The 13,994-nt window shown below is 43.1% G+C and overlaps 1 protein-coding gene and 1 long non-coding RNA gene across 2 annotated transcripts in view; one reads left to right on the top strand and one right to left on the bottom strand.

The window, feature by feature from the left end:
• The window catches only part of ADARB2 (adenosine deaminase RNA specific B2 (inactive)), a 306,595-nt gene that overhangs the window by 25,348 nt on the left and 267,253 nt on the right, over window positions 1–13,994 (bottom strand). The window lies entirely within an intron of this gene.
• LOC136009197 (uncharacterized) overlaps window positions 11,291–13,994 on the top strand; it is a 35,706-nt gene continuing 33,002 nt past the window's right edge. The window contains exon 1 of the long non-coding RNA XR_010610389.1: window positions 11,291–11,452. This is a non-coding gene — a long non-coding RNA (uncharacterized LOC136009197). The remainder of the gene's footprint in view (window positions 11,453–13,994) is intronic.

The following is a 13,994-nucleotide window of genomic DNA, read 5'->3' as shown; positions in this document are numbered from 1 at the left end:
GCCAGCTGTGGGCTGGACCAGCTATCAGTTGGATTGGTTGGCCATGGCCAAAACCGATTCCCACCCAAAACCCGGCTCCGTCATATCCAAAATGTTTGCAAATCATGGAATCAGAGAATCATAGAATGGTTTGGGTTGGAAAGAATCTTAAGATCATCTAGATCCAACCCCTGTCATGGGACAACTTTCGCTAGAGCTACGTTGCTCAAGGCTCTGTCGAAGGATGCCAGAGAGGGACTCTTCATAAGGGACTGTGGCGGTAGGACGAGTGGTAGTGGTTTCAAACTTGAACAGGGGAAGTTTAGGTTAGATATAAGGAGGCAGTTTTTTACTGTGAGGGTGGTGAGGCAGTGGAATGGATTGCCCAAAAAAGTTGTGAATGCTCCATTCCTGGTAGTGTACAGGGCCAGGCTGGACAGAGCCTTGAAATACTGCAGGGTTTGTTTGTGCTGCCACAGGATACGAGTTTGGGAAAGGGCAGTTTTTGCATTGCCATACCCATCAGCACCTGTGTCCAGGGCTCCCTGTGCCCAGTTGTCACAGAGCACCTCACAAGCAGCCACTGTAGTAACCACCAGGCTTAGAGTAGTGTGGTTTCTCAGACTTCAGTTTTGAGGGAAACTGGGAAAAGCCAATGGAGAAACAAAAAATTCAGTAAGAAAAAATGCCAAGTCTCAAAAACATCTCAGATCCCTCTTCCCTCAAATTGCTGGGCTTTGCCAAGACTATCAAGAAGCCATTTTCATGGCCACGTGTTACTCCTTTGCATATCCCCCTTGTCTGTTGTACCTCCTGCAGTATCGTTCAGAGATTGATCTTTGGATGGGATTAGCAGTCTGGGAATTGGTCCATATTTTTCTTGGGACTCAGTGGGGAAACTCATTTTTTAAAACTTCAAGCAGTGTTGAGCAGCATTTTTTATTATTAAACCACAGAGTTGTGGGGAAGGTACCATGAAATTTAGACAACAAAAGGAGAAAGTGATCACTTCTGCTTAGCAAGCACATCTAGCTGAGCAACAGCAAGAAATGTATAGCAAACCCACTGTGCCTTAGTCTGCATGCACTGAGAACTGATGGCATGGCAGAGCTAGACCTCTGCCGGGGAGCCAGTGAAGAGTGACTCTAGACTATTGCTGCTTTAGCTGGTGGAAAGTGTGACTTGAAGCAAATCAGTTCTGTTTTCCTCAGCTTTCCCACAGGTATAAAGAAGATAATGATGCATCCTTCTGCAAATTCATTTAAAGGTATGCTCAGAAGCTATTTATGAAAAACAGATGCTATCCTTTCAATAAAGATCTACCACAGGAGTCCACCTGCTGGAAATCCCCCAGGATACAATGAATTTTTAATGTTTCTTTCTCCATCTCTTTTTTTAGAAAAATATTTTCCCTTGCTACACCTTTCTCTGCCCATTTCCCATCTCTCTCTCCATTCCTCTTACTTTCTCAGCTCCCACTCTGACCTTCCCCTGAAGGTGCATTGGTCTCCTAGATTGCTCTCTTTTTCAGGCAGTTCACCCTGTCGGTAGGCTTACATTTTGCATACATGCAAAGGGATAGGTAACTGCTAGGGAATTTTAGTGCCTGCATGAAAAGAAGAGTAACCCATCATTTATATGACTTTGATTTCCCTAGGTAAATATTACCTAGTGAGGGGCAAAGCAACCCGCAATGTGCTGACAGAGATAAGGAGCCAGTTCAGGGAAAGAAAAAACAGCAGCCTTACAAACGACTGATGAGCTCTTGAGGAATTTAAAGCATAGGCCAAAAATTTGGGGGGGGTGGGAGGTGGGGGGGGAGGGATCTGAAACAGTTCTTTGCGTTTGGGGGGTCTGCTTATTTGATTTTTCATTTGGCTATTTGATCTCCTCAGTTTCCCATGGACCAAAGGAAGTACAAAGGCCAAAGTACTCCATGTCCAGCTGTTATTACAGTATCTCAGCCCCGGCCAGCAAGTATCAGAAACTGAATAATGAAGTTCTTAAAAGCACTTAGGAAGTGTGTGCAAGTGCACAGATTGTCTCAGGTTCCAAATGCTCATATTAACTTGGCCCATGTGTCAAACTTTGCTCCCTGTAATGCATGCTCTGCCCAGGGTGCAGCCAAGCAGACGGCATTAGCTGATAGGATTCAGGCAGCTGTGGCCAGTGTACGCTCACCCTGGGATACACTTCCACAGCACTGATAAGCGGTTTTAACTGCTCAACTGCTATTAAATTCAACAGATAGGGTGTGACTAAAACCCTGTGCTGTACTGCCTGTGTCAGGCTGCTCACATTGCCGGGATAGCTGGCACATAGGCTCCAAAAGATGATCTGTAGCATTTATATAAAATACTAATAACCCAAAGCTGCGACTACTTTCAGATTGCCCATAATTAAATAATCCAGATCTGCAATTGGAACATAGTTCCTTTTTTTTGCAAATCATTAAGTAGCACAAGAAGACATAAATATTGAACAGAGAAAAAGATGAGGCTCTGTGTGTTTTGCACTGAAGCTTCAGACAGACTCTAGCACATAAGCTGCTTGCCAGCAGTAAAAAATGCAGTCCACTTGCTGGCACAGCCTGCTACAGATCATCTTAAAGCAGTCTCAGAAACATATTTATTTATGCAACTTAGAGTCACAAACTACAGCCTACTCCTGTTCTGCTGCTCAGTATGATCAAAGCATCAGTAACTATAAGCATTTCTGATCTTTGCTGTGCTGGTGCTCCAACTGCTTAATCTCAACTAATTGCAGGGGAGAAGGCGTCTGAGGATGCCACTTCAAGCAGAACAAAATGTCAATTCAAACCGGAATTGGAAAGGACAGATTTAAAAATCATTTGGAGTGGATTTATGATGTGTGATACACTCAGAAGTGGAAATTACTCGTGAGAGTTCCTAAAATAAAAAGGTTCTGGATTAATAATTATTGGATTAGAAATTTACATAGGTGCCTTGCATTTAAAATCAGTGAAACCTGCTGATTTCCAGGCTCACCCCTTATTTTCATATTTTCTCCAGGACCAGTTTTGGCTCAAATGGTAATGAAAAAAGCCACTCCATATTTATTATTTAGTTGAAGGGTGAAGAGGAAATGGACGGTGATTAAACAGAATCATACGAGTAAGGCTCTGTCTGAGATTTTGCATGACTGCCTCAGAGGTTCATTTTCTATTTCCCTGCTTCAGTGGAGGCTGTTCTCTCCTCATGAAGGAAGAAATAAAACAACCTATCTTGCATTTTTTTCGGTGCTGGGCCTTCTATTCATCAGCATGGTTTATAAAGCTTCCCTAGAGCAGTCTGAAACAAAGAGGTGGAAAGAGGAGTTGTTAACATCTGCCTGCCTTTGTATTTTGATAGTTATTAGAGATGCACTTTCCTCAAGCAGATGTTGAATAAATGTAGAGTATTACTATTTCTGGATGTGTTGAAGTGAGCATCATGGCACACTGAATGCTTTGGATATCTCTCCTTTGCTGGGTAAGGTGGCCGATCAGATAAATCTCTGCTGTGCTGTGCTTTGGTGACCAGCAGAGGCTAAAATGCAATAGGCCGGCTTCTGAAAGCAAGAAACTTCAGGGAAATTCTGAAAGAAGTTTGGATTCGGGAAAATGGAATAGGTCCCCTCACAAGGTGAAAAGCTGAAACCGAGGATAGGTTTCATCAGACTAAGGGCTAGGCTGGTGAAAGCAGTGGTCTTGTCTGAAGGCCTGTGGAGCCGCACCTGCAGTGAGTGTAGAGAAGAATCCTTTCCAGGAGGGAACACAAGCACCTGGCTTGCATGGGTTAAAAGTATATTGAGATGAATCCTTTAAAGTCAAGATATGACCCTGAAATATAAGCCAAGATGTCTGTTGCATCTGAATGCAGTGCCAGGGGAGAACTGCTCACTCCCAGAGCCAGGTAGTGCCTACCATGCTGTGGCATAGCTCAGTTCAGATCTGTGGTTTGGATCATATCATTAAGCCCTATATACGAACATAAATACTGAATATATACTGCATCTGTGAATGTTACAAAGCCTGGGACACCTGTAGCTTGTGGAACTGAAATGAACAATTGAAATAGAACTTCTTTACCTTTTGCCTCCTTCCTGATGTTTCCTGGCTGAAATCCTGAGTTTGGGCAGCAATCAGGTGTATCTTGACCTGATAAAAGATGTTACCCTTTGTTGTGTTATGCTTTCTCTTCTTCATTAACTTTCAAAGAACATTTTTCAGTCTTTCTACTTCTTCCATGACTTTTCATCTACCAATAGTTTTGAGTGACGTACAGGCAAGGTTTGAAAGGAAAGGCAATTAGCCTATTCATAGGTTATCAATATGTGGCATTTAATCCAGCAGAAAAATCAGTGATAAGAAAAACTTGAAGTTTGAATTCAAAAGAAAAAACAAAATGACTGCATTATTTGTCCTTATTTGTTTTATGCACATATTAATTAAAATATGATTTTTTATTTGAACTGTGGTGTTAGAGGCAGTAACTGTAGGAAGGGTTTAAGAATGGTTCTCTGTCATATATCAAAACACACCACTGAGTATTTTAATGAAAAGTCTTCATTTGAGTCTACAAAATGCCACCATATATGATCACTGATGGGCAAAATTTCATCTCTTCAAGAGGTGAGGCACTTTTAAAGAGACTTTTCATTATTTTTGTAAAATATGAAATGTGTTGAAAACTCATCCTAGGGAAATGTTCTAGGATACTTTCATGAAACTAACTGCTAGAGCAGAAAATGGCACTCTAACACATGAAACCCATTTTGCCATCAGACTAACTTCTAAGACAGACCAGGTCTCCTAGAAAACTTTAATCCCTTGGGACAAAAATAGTGATAAAGAATACCTGAGAAATAGGTCAAAATATAGAACAAACTGGTTTTCTGTAATGCCTGCCTGTTGAAGAACCCCTGGGGTCAAAATGTGAGTAACTAGTTAAAATTCTTTTTTAAAAATTATTTATTGGCAACAGTGTCAGGCATTGTTTCCTCTGAGTTATAAATAACTGTTCCAGGCAAGGAGGAATGGGTAGTACTGGGTCAGGTGTGGGGGAGATCCTTCATGCCACCTACAAACCCAGACTGCAGACTCCAGCCTGCTCTGAAGTAGAAATGCATTAGTATGTTGAAGCCAAAAGCACAAGACTTATCAGTGGAATTAAGACTCTGTGCCTGTGGCAATCAAGGAAAGTACAACTCAAACACTTCAAAATTATTGTTTTTAATTACTAATTGCTCCTCTCATCTAAAATCAGATGTGCAATGCCATTGCTTTGGAAGTGCAGCTGCTCCCACAGAGCGAAGTCTTAGAGACCTGGCAAAGGGCTGTGCTGGTGTCGTGAACTCCATTGACAGAGAAAACTTCTGCTTCTGAAGCCTTCATGAGCCTTGTTTGGTCACAGAAGCACATTAGCTGGTCTCCAGCCATGATCAGCTCATCTTTCACAGTGCGGGGAGTTGCTGCTGTTGCCCAGGTCAGCGACTGAGCAAAGCCAGGGCAGGGCAGTGGCTGAAGGCTGCATGTGGAGGAGGGGATGCCGCATCAGACAGAGTCCAGTGTGGGCCAGCTGATCACCTATGTCCTAAGCTGTGCATCATTGTATCTTCTTCCTTTATTTTATTATTTTTTTTAATGAAAAATATTTTCTCTTAAAGCTAGGCTTTATCTTTTATATATGCTTTGTGCGAAAAATTGCCAGCATCACTGGAATTGCCCATTTGGTGCCAATTCTCTCCCTCACCATGTTTTAATCAGAAAGTTTACACAAACATAAAGAGAATGTGTTATTTATCGTAACCCTCTTTCTTTTATCAACGAAATGTGCTGTTATTCATGTGGTTTTGGGATTTTTGCTGTTGTTTGGAAATTGAAATCTTCAATAGTGATTTAAGAAAAATGTTGGGAAAGAAGTCAGCAAAATATGAAAACAGAAAATGAGCCTTGTGAGACAGAAACAACAGCCGTCTGTCAACAATATGGACAGATATTCAGCCCTCCATGTGGCTGGTATAAGCCTAGAGAGGCTGTTGTTTCTGCTGTATTACCAGACATACTCTGGTTCAACTTCAGCTTCTGGATCTGTAGATGGAAATTGCTGAGTAAATTCTTACAGTCTCTGGGTGGAGAAATTCAATCTACATCATCAGGAAATGGTCCCTGTTGGCATTAAAAATCTATGGATTGAGGTTACTAAATTATTCTGAATAATGTTAGAATAGTGCTTAGAACAGTGCTTTCCTTTTTAATATCCTACTCTGACCATTAATTACCCTTCCTCAGAGCTGTGACAGCTGGATACCTTTTATTGCCATTTTACACATGTGGAAAAAGAAATTACCAAAATGAGGTGAGTTGCTCAAGGCTAGATAGAGAAGCTAGCTAGCAGAGCAGTGGTTAGCATTAAATTGTTTGTTCTCTTAAGCAGCTGTCTTCAGATTTCTCTCTTATAAGACTCCAAGAAGCTCTCAGGTATCTAAGGACTTTCAAAAGTCCCACAAAGATCTTAATGGTACCCAGAGTTGCCTGACAAGCTTTATGAAACTCGGGTCATGAGGTTTACCTGTGACTCCAACTCATTGGAAGGGTAAATGAGACCAAATTAGAGCTAAGTGGGTGTAGTTTTTGCCCACAGAGATTTTTCCCAATTATGGTTTGATCTTTTCCACTCAAAGTACATTCTGCAATTAGGTGCGTATCTCCAGCAGGCTGTTGGATGTTGTGGGTGGAACTGGTGAAGCCATGTCCAGGATCATGCAGTCTCTTTGTCCCTGAGGACCTTGGAGAACATTAGACATCGTTATTCCTTGGCTGGACAAATTTGAGGAAAACCAGCTTTTCTTGGTGAATTTTCCTACCACTGTTCTGGAAGCTTCTAGACATGGCCTTTTGCTGATTAATGTAGCCTTTTTATCACATCTGAACATTGTGTCCAAATGCAGTGTTTTACAAAGCAGCAAAACCCATAACAAAGCAGAATCAATAAATACAGTGCAATGCCCTTGGGCGATTCAAGCATTCTATTAAAATTAGGATCTGATTATAGCTGTGGAAACCTGTTTTCCTGAATCCTAACAAACACATTTTGCTTTACGTGAAAGGTTTTCAAAGCTGTGGCTAATGCTTGCTTTGAGCAATCCATAGTTTCCAGCATATTCTTTCTCTTTTCCCAGATAGACACACACCGTGCTGACACATCCTCCTGAAAAATCTTATTTTCCACTTTAAAACTCTCCCTGAAACAACAAAACCCAAACAAACAAAAGCAGCCAAGAATATCACAATGAGAGGGAATTGGGACATTTTCAGTGCATGGTCAAAGCCAAGGAGCTTTCTCATGATTATCAGTTCTGACAAAATTTTACAAGAGACTGAAGAAAGGGAGCTGTCTAGCTCCACTGATAGTGAGTTCACGGAAGCTCTGATCCAGGACTTGGGAGATACAGGTTCAAGTTTCTTCCTTTGAGTTGAAGTGGCCTTGAATGAAAAAGCTCACCTTGAACTAGGCCTGGAAAGAAATTAAATGGGTTTTTAATACTCCTTGTTATTGCGCTGCTGAGCAGGAGACATGTAAAGTACAGGGTGCGATCCCAATTTCACACAACTATGTTATGTAAAACATCTGCCTGACAAGTTTTGATTTCTTTCCAGGCAGTCAGTACTTTGAGACCTGAAACTTGTCATGAAGTGAAGCAGTTATTCACCAGTCAGTTTAGCAAAACACCACTAAAATCCTAACTCCAGACTGGTGGAGGTTACTGGTGAAACACGAAGCAATAGCAAACTTTCACAGGTTTATTAATTGGCACTGAAAGCTTTAGGACTTCCAATGTAGCAAAACAAAAGCCTCTTTCAGAGGTGCATTCTGAGGTCTAGCGTGATAATACCAACAATAAAACTGAGTGCTTTCACAACTCTTCTAAGCCTGGAGATCACCAGTTTCTCTGTCAGGTTTAGGGGATAGAGCTGACCCTAAGGACTGGCAAAAGTTTTAGCATGGCAGGCTGTTCAGGGCATTGAACCTCTTCCTTGGACAGACCAGCTTCTAGTTAACGGTAGAAAAGTCTTTGTGCTTCCTCTGTATTTACTTTGGTAAATTGAGGCTGCAGCAGTGGCAAAAGCGGGAAAGGGCCGCTGCTTCAACATGACTTATTCTCAGAGAAGGCTGACAATGGGTCCTCTGCTCACCCCCTGAACCCAAACCTTTTGGATCCATCCCAGTCCAATCTTAATGAAGTGAAAGGACAATTTTCCCTCCCCTTCTTTAATAATCAGTTCCCTAGCACCTGAAGTTATCCAACAGCTTCATGCTATGTCTGCAATTTCTGCAGCATCCTTTACATGACAAAGCAATCTGGGCCCTCTACAGTAATTCATCCAGTGCTAGGATTATTTCTCCCGAGGCAGTGTTCAGTGCTACAGCCTACAGTGTTGCATGATTTTTTTTCTTTTGTGTTACTTCTGGGCATGGTTCTCTATGATAATTTTATTCTGAGATCCCCCAAGGTATTGTTTTGCTCAGCCATATGAAAAATAGGAAAATAATGCACCTTCATCCTGGTTCCACAGGCGGGCCATTCATCAGCATAAAATCAGCTTTACAGCCTAGGAGGAAGCTGCTCCATGCACTGAATAGCTACGAATTTCCAGTATAGTTTCCCAGGCTGCAGCTGGCCAGCAGCTGTGATGGAGCGATACGATACCTGGGAGCACTTGTACAATGGAAACAAATAATAGTGTTCAAACCCAAGGGATGACCTATGGTTACCCTCAATTTTTGTAACAGGGGCAGTATATCAATTTGTTAGGACCTGCATTTTCTTGTAATTACAGATACCCAATTTCTTTTCAGAGCACTGAGTTATTTACATTGGTTCTATCTTGAAATGCTTTCCCCCATATCATCTACCCACAAGAACAGAATTTGTCCATTTAAACAAAACATGGGATTGGCAGAAGGAAGGCAGAGATTTCTCCCCTTTCTCATCCAATAACATTCACTAAACCCAATGCTTTTGGAAGCTATTTTAGCCCAGCTGCTGCCATAAGTGTCCTCATTGTATTTCCATCCTGGTACCTGCCTGCAGGATGCTGAATGCAGAGCTCCGGAGCTGTCTCATGACATTCACAGGAGATCATCTGTGTCGGTCTCTTGGAGACGGACAAGCTCCTTAGACCACCTTTGTTTGAATTTGGCCCTCTCCAGCCAGTCTGCTCAGGATACAACTTTCAGCGACTCTGATTTGGAGATCATATACTGATGCAGTCTGGATCAGCCCCAGCTGAACACAGAAGGCTGTTTCCAGTGTGAGCAGGGCCACCCTTTGAGACAGCCCCAGATCTGGGGGTTGTCAGAGAGCATTTTATCTAAGAATGGGATGTAAAATCCAGCAGCCAGGAAAACTGCACTGCACATCTTCTCCCCATCACATCACCTACCAAGGCAATGATCCAGCTCACGTGGTTGCAAGCGGATCCTGTCTAGATGAGAACTCTGTCAAATGTGTGTGCATGAGAGCTTCAGCACAGCTGTAGGTTAATAGACAAGCAGGAGGAAGACCCCATGTGGAGCAGATGCAATGGTGTGTTTCAGACCTAAAGGGAGCGTGGGATAAACCAGGAGCTGGGCTATCAAGGAGTCAATGGTACAAGGCAATACAGCATGTTAGCAAGAGAGAGAAAAGCAGCCCAGGGGAGAGGAATGCAGACAAGCCCTGGGGCAGATTTTGTTTGTCTCTTTGGCAATCCATGTAGTGAAAAAGAGAGCATCTCTAGAAGAAAGTTGGACAATGAGGTAAAATCTTGTAAGGGAAGTAGGAGTAAGGAAGCGGAGGATTTGTTAACTCATTTTTTTAAGCACTTCATTTTGCTTTTCAAGAGACTCTTAAAAAAAGTGCCAATGAGTCAAGAAGCCCTAAATTAGCTAGGAAAGCACTTTAGCAAAGCAAGGGCTTGATTACTCCATGGTTTGCCCTAGATTCAGAAGGTGTAAAATATAGAACAAATAGTACAGGGCTAGCTGCCCCTATGGCTCTACCTCATGAGCTGGAGCATGTATGAGAGAAACATCAGCCCCCTTAAAACCTTCAGGAAAGCCCTGGTAACTTGGTGCTGTGATAATGCCCTTCAGAGAAATCAGAAATCCAGGAACATTTTGCTTGGATTTACACAAAGGGAGAAGGTACCAGAAAAGGAGATGTTGCAGGCTCCTTGACCTATTGAACTGAAGAAGGGGCAGAAGATGAGCATGCAAAGGAGCAATTAGAGTTGTGAGGACACTGGGAATGTTCTGCCTCTTCACCATATAGCTGTGCTACAACCTTGTGGGTAACTGTCCTGGGTTGAGCAGCAGCAGTCATTTTTCTCCTTCTTAGGAGCTAGTACAGTGCTGTGTTTTGATCTTTTGGCCTTGGAACAGTGGTGATAACGCTGATGTTTTCAGTTGCTGCTCGAATGTTTGGTCTGGCCAAGGACTTTCTGAGCCTCATGCTCTGCCAGGGAGGAGGGGAGGCCGGGAGGAAGCAGAGACAGGACACCTGACCCAAGTTAGCCAAAGAGGTATTCCATACCACAGCACGTCATGCCCAGGATGTAACTTGGAGTGACCCGGAAGGGGTAGAGGGACTGCAGGGTTGGAGGAGGTATCGGTCGGTGCTTGGCTGGGGGGAGTGGGGTGAGTTATTGGTCGGCTGGTGTTGAGGTGTTGTATTCTTTCCTCTTGTTATTTCCTTTATCATTATTATTATTGGTGGTAGCAGTAGTGATTTGTGTTATACCTTAGTTACTGGGCTGTTCTTATCTCAACCCGTGGGAGTTGCATTCTTTTTGATTCTCCTCTCTGTCCCTCCAGAAGCAGGGGGAGGGCAAGAAGGGGGGGGGAGTGAGTAAAAGAGGTTTGTGGTTGGGTTTAAACCACAACAGTAACCTTGGAAAATGACTCAAAGAGTCTTGGGAAGGAGACTGGCTGGAGAGAATGAGCCAGGACAAACCCATAAGAACGCTTACAGCCGTCTGAAACCCCTCCAGTATTTCCCAGCCTCTTTTGCAACACCACTGACCCTGGCTGTCCTCCTCTCCTGCTGTCACTTGCTCCTGCACCTCTCCTCTCAGCCTCCTCCTCTACTTTTTTGGATTGTACCTGCTTCTCCTAAAGCTTCAACTTCACTTGAACCCCCCATAAGCTTTTCCAACCTTCTGCCCTATATAGGTACCCAGAAAGAGTTAGAAAACCCTTCCATGCTCAAAATAGCCCTGGTCCAGCTGGATTTTGCCTCTCTTTTAGAGCTGCCTAAGGATGTATAAACAAGAAAAGTCAACTCACCCCGATCCAAAAAGGCCACCATTGGAAATCAAAGCAAGATTTTAAAGTTTTGTACCTAATCTCTTACTTTCCTGACGAACCTGGCATGGGTGCGGGCTCCCTGGATTGCTCCTCTGCATTGCAGCTGTCCACATGGACCAACGGTAAGGACAGACTTTTACACGTGTCGCTAACTTGGTACTCTGCACTATCCAATAAGAAGTAAACTGGGTTTCAAGTGCATGCTAGCTTATCTCCCTTAACAGAACAAAGCTCATAAGAAGGAAATGTGAGGCCTCCCTGAGGGTGCTAGGAAGACACGGTGGATAATAGGAAATTTTTGGAAGGAGATTTGAGAAGTGGATTTTGCTTACTCCCTATATTGATAAAGGCTTATCATATTCCTTTGCAAAGCCAGAAACCACATGGTGAGACAGTGTTTTTAAATGTTAATGCATCTTTAGAGAATAATCAGTAACATTTGGTGGCTTGCGCTAGCTCTAGGAGAGGCATCTTTGTTGTTTAAGAAATGAAACAGCATTCACCTGGAGTTTCTTGTCATTACTGGATGAAAGAAAGGTTATTTCTTTGGTAAAGAAAAAAAAAAGAGAAGATCTGAATGATAAACAGTATAAAATACTTATCTTCCCAGATGTCTCTGGGATAATGTGAGCTGAAAGGAAATGCTTATCTTGCTGAAGGACAGCTTTTGGCAGCACGTCTTTTTACACAGTGCTAAATTATTTTAAGAGCACAGGACAAAGGTAGAGGGATCTGGTTAAAAGACTGAATTGCAAACCAGATGTAGTGCCCCTTCAAGCCCTTCTACTGAATCACTGTGTAACCTTGGTTTAGCCACACAGCCCTACCTACCCCAGCTTCTGCACTGGGACAGTAACTGGTGTAATAACCGACGTGAAAGGGATTTATGTGACTAACTATACATTTACTGTATGTGTCAGGTGTTGCTTGATTACATATTTTTAAACACGGCTTCCTGCATGTCCTGTAATGTAAAGAAGCATTCCCACATCACCTGGTAAATGTATGTGCTTTCTGAAGCAGTCCATGAGCTAAGCAGAGTTACCTCCAGGGCTGGGTTCGTATCAATAATGCTGGCTGTCAGCTGCCCAAAGCACCCACTTTCTGATTCATGGATGTAGAATCCACCCTGGACAGCTTTCAGTTGTTCTTGAGAATGGACTGCATTTTAAAAGTAATTGCAGATTTTGTTGCTTCCACTTCACATGTCAGGTAAGGGGTGCCCCAGGCAGCCTGCCTTCTGGAAAACATGAGCGCCTTTAACCATACATAAAGCCTTTTCAGATACGCTTCAATACACACATAAAGTGGGAGGGCAAAAATCTCTTTGGTTTTGATATTCTTAGGCACCTATTTATTTTTAATTCTGCTTTTAGGATAATATGTGTCCTTATTTTGCTATCAGGATTATGACAATTTGCTGTTTGCCTTTCAAACTCCTGCTTGCTTTCCTCCATTTTATAAACACTGCTAGTAGAATGTAGAAATCATACCAGATAAGGAAGTGTATTTCCTTCCTGATTAGGTGCATTCTGCTTTCTTGCCCCAGCAAGCTGCTGTTTCACCCATGACAAAAAGATTCCAGTCTGGGGAGAATAATACCTAATCATTAATAAATAACTTGTACAAATAAGATCCAGGAGTGAACCTGCCGCCTGATAGATTTGCCTGTGAGGAAGTTAGGTCATTGTGTGACCTTGGATGATTAATTTTATATTCCTGTGTCTATGCTTCCTCTTCCATCCATTCTACTGTCTTGCCTGCTTCACATTCAAGGTAGGGCAAGGACTATTTCTCATTATATGTACATTTAGCAGCCAGCACTATGGGTATTATGGCATTGTAAAATGCACATATGAGAAGCAATACCTAGAGGCAGAGATAGGAGCTCGACCTTCTGCATCGTGCATTGGTGACATGTTGCATGGGGTGACAGGCACATGTGATAACGAGCCCTAGACTTCTTGAGTCCCCTGTCCCTTGTTGGGGGCATTTGCTGTGGCTAGGCGAGGGCAAAGCTGGTGCAGTGAGAACCCAACAAGGACATGTCTCTGTGACAGCGGGGCAGTAACACAGACATGCAAGTCTGGGGGGGTGGTGATGAGATAGGAGTGCTGGGTCCTGACGGTGGAGATGGGGTGTCTCTCCATGAGCAACAAGCTCTGCAGCTCTGCTGGTGGCATGCAGAGGCTCAAGACCTGATTTGTTTACCTCACTTGCAGAATCACCTCTAGAGAAGAAATCCCTGGAAAACCACGCTTCTGCTTAAACGTCACAGGTGTGGGCCCAAGGCCTCCAAGGCTGGCCTCGTGGACTCCATCTAGCCCATTTGCCATGCAATAACAATGCAGTTGATTTGACATAGGCAGAATGGCCTAGGAAGGATCCTTTCCAGAAGGATCTTAACATTATTCACTGCAAGGGCAGGTGGCATTTGGAGAGAGTCTGACCTTCGATCAACGCTACAAATATTATATAGCTTATCATTGCTCTACTGCAGACTCCAGCTGCTGCAGCCTGAACAGCTCAGATTTAGTGTAAATGCAGCCCTTCAACCGATACACACTGCTTGAACCCTGAGAAAAGTCTGCATCCCCAGCTAGAGTCCTGATCCTCTGGTCCAGCCCATGGCTGTAGCTTCTTTGATTATGGGGACACCTACCA

This window comes from Lathamus discolor, chromosome 2, assembly GCF_037157495.1.
Source record: "Lathamus discolor isolate bLatDis1 chromosome 2, bLatDis1.hap1, whole genome shotgun sequence".
NCBI classification, from domain to species: domain Eukaryota; kingdom Metazoa; phylum Chordata; class Aves; order Psittaciformes; family Psittacidae; genus Lathamus; species Lathamus discolor.
The sequence above is the reverse complement of the archived record's forward strand: the minus strand, read 5'-3'. Positions and strand labels throughout refer to the sequence as shown.